Below are 7,347 nucleotides of genomic sequence, written 5' to 3' on the forward strand. Positions count from 1 at the left end.
TGCACAGATTAAAAGTTCTGAGCTTCCTTAGGAAATAGTCTACTCATCCCTTCTTGTACACTATACTGCCGGTCCTTCAGTCTGTCAGTCAGGTGAATGCCCAAATGTAAAGTCATGGTTCTCAACTATGTTCCCTAATGGCAAATACATTATTTCCAAGAAATGTGCATGATTTTTAAAGTGTAGTACTTCATTTTATTACTCCATGACAATATGGTTCTTTGTCATGGAGTATAGGACATGAGTTTTACATACATTTTTACCCTTTTACTGTGTTGTTGCTTATGTGTGGAAATGAGCAAGGTTTTTTTTTGTCTTTCCTTCACTGGTTTCTGAGAAGGATACATGACTGTGACCTGTAATACTTTCAGAATTCCAATAATTTCCTTGTGGTGTTTGTACAGTGAAACATTTCATTTATAAAGAGGGGTCCATGTGAACATATTGTTGAATGTGAAAACATGGGCTTTCCTCCAGACACCACCAATATTTCTGCTGTATGACTTCTTTATGGGACGAGAACGGTTTGAGGGCAAATAAAGTCATATTAACCACCACTTGCTTGCCGTCTAAATTTTAATGAAAACAACCGCATCATTTTCCAATTATTTTCCTTTTCCTAAAGGTTAGAATGTCTTCACTGTGCATCAAAACTATCCCTTGTCCACCTTCATTTCAGCAGCTGCCTCATAAAGGTGCCCATGTGTCTACCATACCCGGTCAACAACAGCCAATATCAGCTACTGAATGGCCCATCTCTAATGGGTTTCACTGCTACCTTGTTTTCCTGACAACCACACGGCGCTGTTTTGTATCCCCACACAATTCTCCCCTTGTTAGCGCCAGTCTCTCCCTCTTCCCCTTGCACTTCTCCCTGCCGCCTGACTGCAGGTAGAAATGAGTCATAAACAGACACCACTCACCGTGGCCAGTTTCTGTTTTACTGGGTGCTTCTGACACAGCCAGCTCTCGCTCAGTGGCAGCACGCTTTAAATGAAAAAGAAAAAAGAAAACACAGCTTCGACTCTCCTCAAACATCTTTTTTGTTGTCTGCTTGGTCTCACAAATGGTTGCAGTAAAAAAAAGGTATCCATGAAAATTATTCGGTCTGTTTGGCAAGTATGATTAGGGAATTTGTTACTGTTAACTCATTCATAGATTTAATATGAGGCCAGTTTGGCTGCCACTTAGCTCGCTTTATAAGATCACAATAAAATACCTTCTGTGTTACAATATTCTTTACTAGATTTTGCTGATATAAGCAGGCAGCAATGCTTCTTTTCTTTTCTTTATTGCTGTATTCATATTTTTACATACTTCCGCTTGTACGCTTTTTTTTCTTGCAGGAGTTCTTCAGCTGTTTGAACTGATCTTTTGTTTAATCCTTAAGTCTATTTCACTTTTAGGAACAATAGACCTTACACTTTTTTTAGAAACCACGCTTCCAGTAAATATTTTATTTTTCCTGTCAAAATGTTAGGGACTGCACATAAAAAGTGCAGGAGATGGGAGAACAGGTCATAAAGGGGGCAGGGGTAATTTTGGATCTTGAATTAATATTTTTATTTCAGCTTTCCTTTACATAGTAATGCTGCTATAAGTTCAATGTGAGGTACTCGATTAAACGTAATGTACCAGTATATGACAGAAGCAATATAGCATCATTATTCTGACATGTGAGAGTGGTTTTCTGTGTCTACAGGAGAGTTCAAAGAAGACCTTAATCGCCTCGAGAACAGGCTCACTTTTTCACAAAGTGAAGCGTGCCTTCTCACAGCCCTATTAATTTTCATCCAGTTACCGTGAAGGAAAAAACCTCCGTATGGTCTTCCAACCTAATTTATTGCAAAATGATCAAAACGCAGTAATTGCTCCTTCATTAAACATAAATATGTGGAATATATTGTCCATTTAAAGTGTAATGTGAGTTGTGTACTTGCATTTTATGTGCAGGCCATAATACTTGTTATTACACAATATTGAATTAGGAAGCAGTGGTGAAAAAAAAGTCTTCACTGGGGCAGACAAAGCCAATAAGCATTCTCGGATAGGTTAAATGATGTAGAAATGATGTAATTTAAACAGGGATTCAAGGGCCAAGTTGGATCGGTTTCTTTTGCTTCAACTAGCCAATCCTCACAAAAAAAGGTACTTGGGAGGTAGTATTTTGGGAAATGTGAAGGGGAATTCTCTTTCCTCTCTTTTGACTTTGTTTCAGTTTTCTTCTCCAAAGCCACAGTAATGTTATTTTGCTAATAACATATCGATCTCGCAAAAATATGTTAAACCGGTTCTTCCATCCAGACCTGAGAGTCTCTGAATGGTCATAGTATAGGGCATAAAAGAAAAAAAAGATTTTCTCTTTTACAGTGATCAGTTGCTATCATTTTTCTGTTGAACATAACCTCAACCATTGTTTTTTAATTTCAAACAGAAGTCTCAGAATACATAGCCGTGAGCATTAAACAGCCCAAGACAGTGAACACAGAGCTATGTTCAACTCATTTCTTTTCAAATGTCCACAAGTAATATCACCTTATAATGTGTGATCTACATCAGATGTACATCAGTCATAGGATAAGTAAACCTCAGTTAGACAACCAGAGACAATAGATGAAAATGTGCTGAAAAAGGGAGACAGGCATCAGATGTGAATCAGAATCACAATCAGAAAGGGTTTTATTGCCAAATGTTGAGCAGGTTTAAGATAAGATAAGATAAGATAAGATAAAACGTTATTAATCCCTCGGGTGGGATAAATAAACTATACGAAGGGGATAAATAGAATAAATAGGAATAAAAATAAAAATACAAGTGAATTGCACATTTCAAGTATGGAGTCTATTGCACCGTTGACTATTAACAAAAGTATTGCACAAATGTTTACAACATTAGGAAATTGCTGCGGCACTTAGTGCGAAACGTGCTGTAAGACAAACACTTAAATAAACATGAAAATAAAAATTAAAAGTGCTAAGCAGATTGATGTATACATGTACACAGGTGATGATCAGTGCAAAAATGGAACAGATGCAGAGAACACAGTGTAGGGTCATGTGTTTGTGGTGGGAACAGTTTTATGGTTGTTGTTCATGAGTCCAACAGCAGAGGGGAATAAACTGTTCTTAAGGTGAGAGGTTCTGGTCCGAATGGACCAGAGCCTCCTGCCTGAGGGGAGCAGGTCCAACAGACTGTGTCCAGGGTGAGAAGGGTCAGCTGTGATCCGAGCTGCACACCCCAGTGTCCTGGAGGTGTACAGGAGGTGTGAGCCACCGTCATGGCTGTCTACTGAATATTAAGCTGGAATTAGAGTTGACTATCTTAGCTTAGCTTAGTTTAAATGATCTTTGTTTCATTTAGCTCAACATGAGAACTACAAATGGGGAAAATGACTGTAATTGGCATAAATGATTATATCAAGCCACAGTTACTTCGCGGAAGTCATTGCTCAAGGAAAAAGGAAAATTCAACACAAACCGGTATGAAAGCTAGAGTTTTACACTTGAGCTCTGTATGAACTGAAGAAATAAGATACGTTGTGTTTATTGGTGGGACTTTAGCAGCTCTAGTAGGAAGATTTTATTACCTTGGCACAGAGGCTGGGTTGGCTAGGCGTTTCCCTGTTTTTTCCAATCATCAGCCAGAGCTAACCTAGCAGGCAGTTGGCCGTAGCTTCATATTTACCAAACAGATATTAGCCTGAATCTATAAAGCCTGAACCATGAAATAATTACCAAGAAATAAATCTAATCATTTTTAACCTTTAGTGTGTTTATTAATCTTTCTGATAAATAAAAAAATATATGAATTTACATTTATGAGTTTTAATTTCTATCATTTTTGCTACATCCACCACCTTTGTTCAATTTATGGTTTTAAAATTAAAAAACAGTGCAATTTATTTATTTATTTTCAGGAAAAAGGTCACAAAAACTAATTACAAAGTTAGAAATGTGTCATTCCCCTCATTGTTATTAACAAATGGAAAGGATTTCTTTTCTGAGGTTGAGGCTTGTTAATTGTTTTTGCACCCAGTCCTACTGTGATAGTTGTCTCTCAGATTTAATTCCGATCCTCTGTGTGGATATATTTCATGGTGGTCTGCTATCTAACTTAACTATGTCCTGCCAATGTTTCTTCAGCTTTGCCTTCTCCAAGCCAAGGTGCTTCACGGTCACCCCACCCAACAGAGTAACTAATGATTTTCTCCTGTCAGCTCTCAATGGTACACAACCAGGGGTAGTGAATGAAGAGGTCTGGGCTCAAAGGATTATCAAAACTTTAAACAAAGCCCATAAAATGTGGAGTAAATATAAACAGTCATCCACCATTTATGCCTCTGTAAATCAAAGCATGTGTGTTTTTGTAGGATGAAGCAGTTGCAGGCAGTGACGGGTTTGACCACACGTAACATCCAGGTTCAATACTGGGATGTTGTCAGGAACAGCAACACATTTCAGCATGCACACGTGCTATCTATCACTCTACATGTTTGTCTTGCAGAAAATACTTTTCGGCCTTAATGGGATAAACTCAAAGGGCGCTGGAGAGATGGGCCAAATATTCCATGAAAAACCTCAGCTCTTTGGTTCCCTGAAAGCTTTCTTGGTCAACAAATGAATCCAAGAGTGGGAGAGGAGATGACAGTGCCAAAGACACCCACCACTGGCCTCAGTCTAATATCTGTCAAAATATAAATCAATAAGATCTGAAGACAAATGACTCGGTGCTGGAGGTTGCAAAGCCAAGCATCCCTGAGCTGAATCTGAATTCCGGCATCTCATATGAATTTCAATGATTATTTTTGTAAACTTTTTAGATATGCATCACCTCGCTCTGTTTGCATGTCAGGTTATAAATCAGCAGCCCACACTCCTGATTCAGGGCCCAGTGCTGACTTCAGCACCGTCACACTCTATGGCAACGAGATGAAGGTTATCGACCAGGCCCATGGGCCAGAAAACGATACAAACTCCCAGTGTGCACCCAGTGGCACCGGGCAGAACATCTGTGCAACTGCACAAGTCACCTTGATTTGTTTTCAAAACACATCAGCAATAACACAGAGGATACACAAGGGAGCTGATCAGTTTTTGACCCGTGTAATCCTTCCTCAACAAGCACTGTTTCCATGTTTGCTCCTTTTGTTATGCACAGCTTCACTTTTCCTCTCTGTAATTTTCTTTGAAAACATGACATTAGAGAGAATGCGGCACTATCTCCAAATTTGCGGCCATGATTATTCTTACCAGAAAGAGAAAAAAGGGAAATCTGATAACTCCAGATTATGTTGTAAAGTTACAGGCATGTGCTGCACTTGGGCGATTTGAATTTCTTTTTTTTTTTCCGTGGATTTGAAATTCTGTAATAACTGCTATCATGTGTATTTGTGCACTAGACAAAAAAAATTCTCTTGCAGCCATGGAAAGAAAGTAATACTGGTGAACAATACCCGTGCCTTCCATGATTGGCAAACCTCAACTCATACCCCCTGGGAAGTTGTAGAAGTGCTTTATATTTCAAATTCTACCCACACACACAAAAAAAGAAAAGAAAATGCTGCTGGAATGGATGAGCTCCACCAGCTGCCGAGACTTAGAGTGAAGATGATGTGATTCTTGGATTGGACTGAGAAGACATTTCAATATTTGGCTCGGAGGTGTCAAAATTGTCATGCCACTGCCAAATGCTCTCTTAGAGATCAAACATTCTCTTTAATAAGACTGCCCGAGGGTTATGTAAGCTTAAACTCAAATATAAAGTCTTCCAATATGACTTCTTTCATTATTATTATTACACATTTCAGGAGGAGCGGAGCTACATGCTCATTTGGAAGTGAATAGATGGAACTGTCAAGAGTTTGTAGAAATCACCTGCAGACTGAGTTGAAGTCTGCTGGAGGTAATCTCACGCACAGTAATGTGGATTTAGCAAGAAAGGATGATTGGATGTTAAACCAATCCAGCAATACATGATATACTACATGTGGTAATACTCCAATCCACAATGAGCAATCAGGCTACTACACAAGGTGTCAGGGGAGCAATACATCTTAAGGCCCGTGCTGTGTGAGCACCGTCAATTACCAGTGCAGTGCTGCTCTGACATGAGACTGAATATTGTTTTTGGCATCGAAGGCAAGAGGGAGAAGAGCAAGACAGTGAGCAAGCCTAATTGTGATGTGCCATAATTTCCCGCTCAGGGCCTCTCAGTCATATGGGTGAGGTCAAAGGTGCAATAGAGGGAGTCCATCAGAGGCAAGGCGTGCTGAAGTCATCTGTACAGAGTTATTCGGTGTGAGGTGAAGTCAACTTGGTCAGACAGGAGACCTAATCAGATTTCAAAGTAAACACAGTGCCGCCGGCTCCAGAAGACTGAGTCCAAACATTGCTGCTAATTGCATCTGTCTTCATTTTCCGCATCTCACTGTACAACAGCAGCGAAAGAGAAACCTAGATGGAACAGGAACTATTTCAAAACCGCAGAGAGCACCTCAACGTTACCTCAATTTTTAGGTCGTAACTGTTCATTTTAGAGATTGCCAACTCTGATTGCTTCTGTCAGAAATCAAAATATAATGCCTGTGAAGTGTTTCTACTGGAATATTTCTTTCTTCTTCTTCTTCTTCTTTATACACGGAGACTGAAAAGGAAAATATATATAGTCTTGTCCCGTTTGCCTTATGTGGGACAGAGCATGGAAACCTACGTAAGCACAGTCAAGTAGCACAATTTGCTGCAACTGATCTCCTGTATTGTGACATTTCTGTACAGGAGAGCTGCTCCAAGTTAAACAGACGCCTTATGTCAAGAGGCTTTTTTTTTTTTTTACCATCACCACATCCAGCTGCATCTCAAAGTTATGGACGGCTTGTTCACAGAGTGCTTTTACCATCATGTCCTGAAAGTCCCAAGAGTTACGCCCGCCACATGGTGTTTATTGTAGGTCACCATTAGGGCCCTGGCCCTCAGTGACACCTTGGCAGACGGGGGAAGGCTTCCACCCCAGAGGAGCGTGAGTGACTGTTTTACTGTGGCGGTTTCGGTATTCTGTACTCCAGCAAAAACCCAACCACATATCAACTGACTGCCATATGCAGACTTGAAAATTACAAGTGCACAAATAGTCAGAGCTGAGTGTAATTTAAACTGTACATACAATGTTATTAATTGTGTCTCTGACAGGCATGATGACATTTCATTGTTGCCCTATACTGGTGAAGCCAGACTGTTTTTTTTTTTAATAAATCATATCAGTGTCCTACAAAAAAGAAGAAGTCATGGACAAATAATCATGTTGCCCTCTCACCGTTAGAGCATCGGCAAAGTATGCATAGCACTAGGCTAT

Source organism: Copadichromis virginalis, linkage group LG11 (assembly GCF_057382275.1).
Source record: "Copadichromis virginalis isolate Kocher_CV1m ecotype Utaka linkage group LG11, C_Virginalis_male_GT1.1, whole genome shotgun sequence".
Classification (NCBI taxonomy): Eukaryota; Metazoa; Chordata; class Actinopteri; order Cichliformes; family Cichlidae; genus Copadichromis; species Copadichromis virginalis.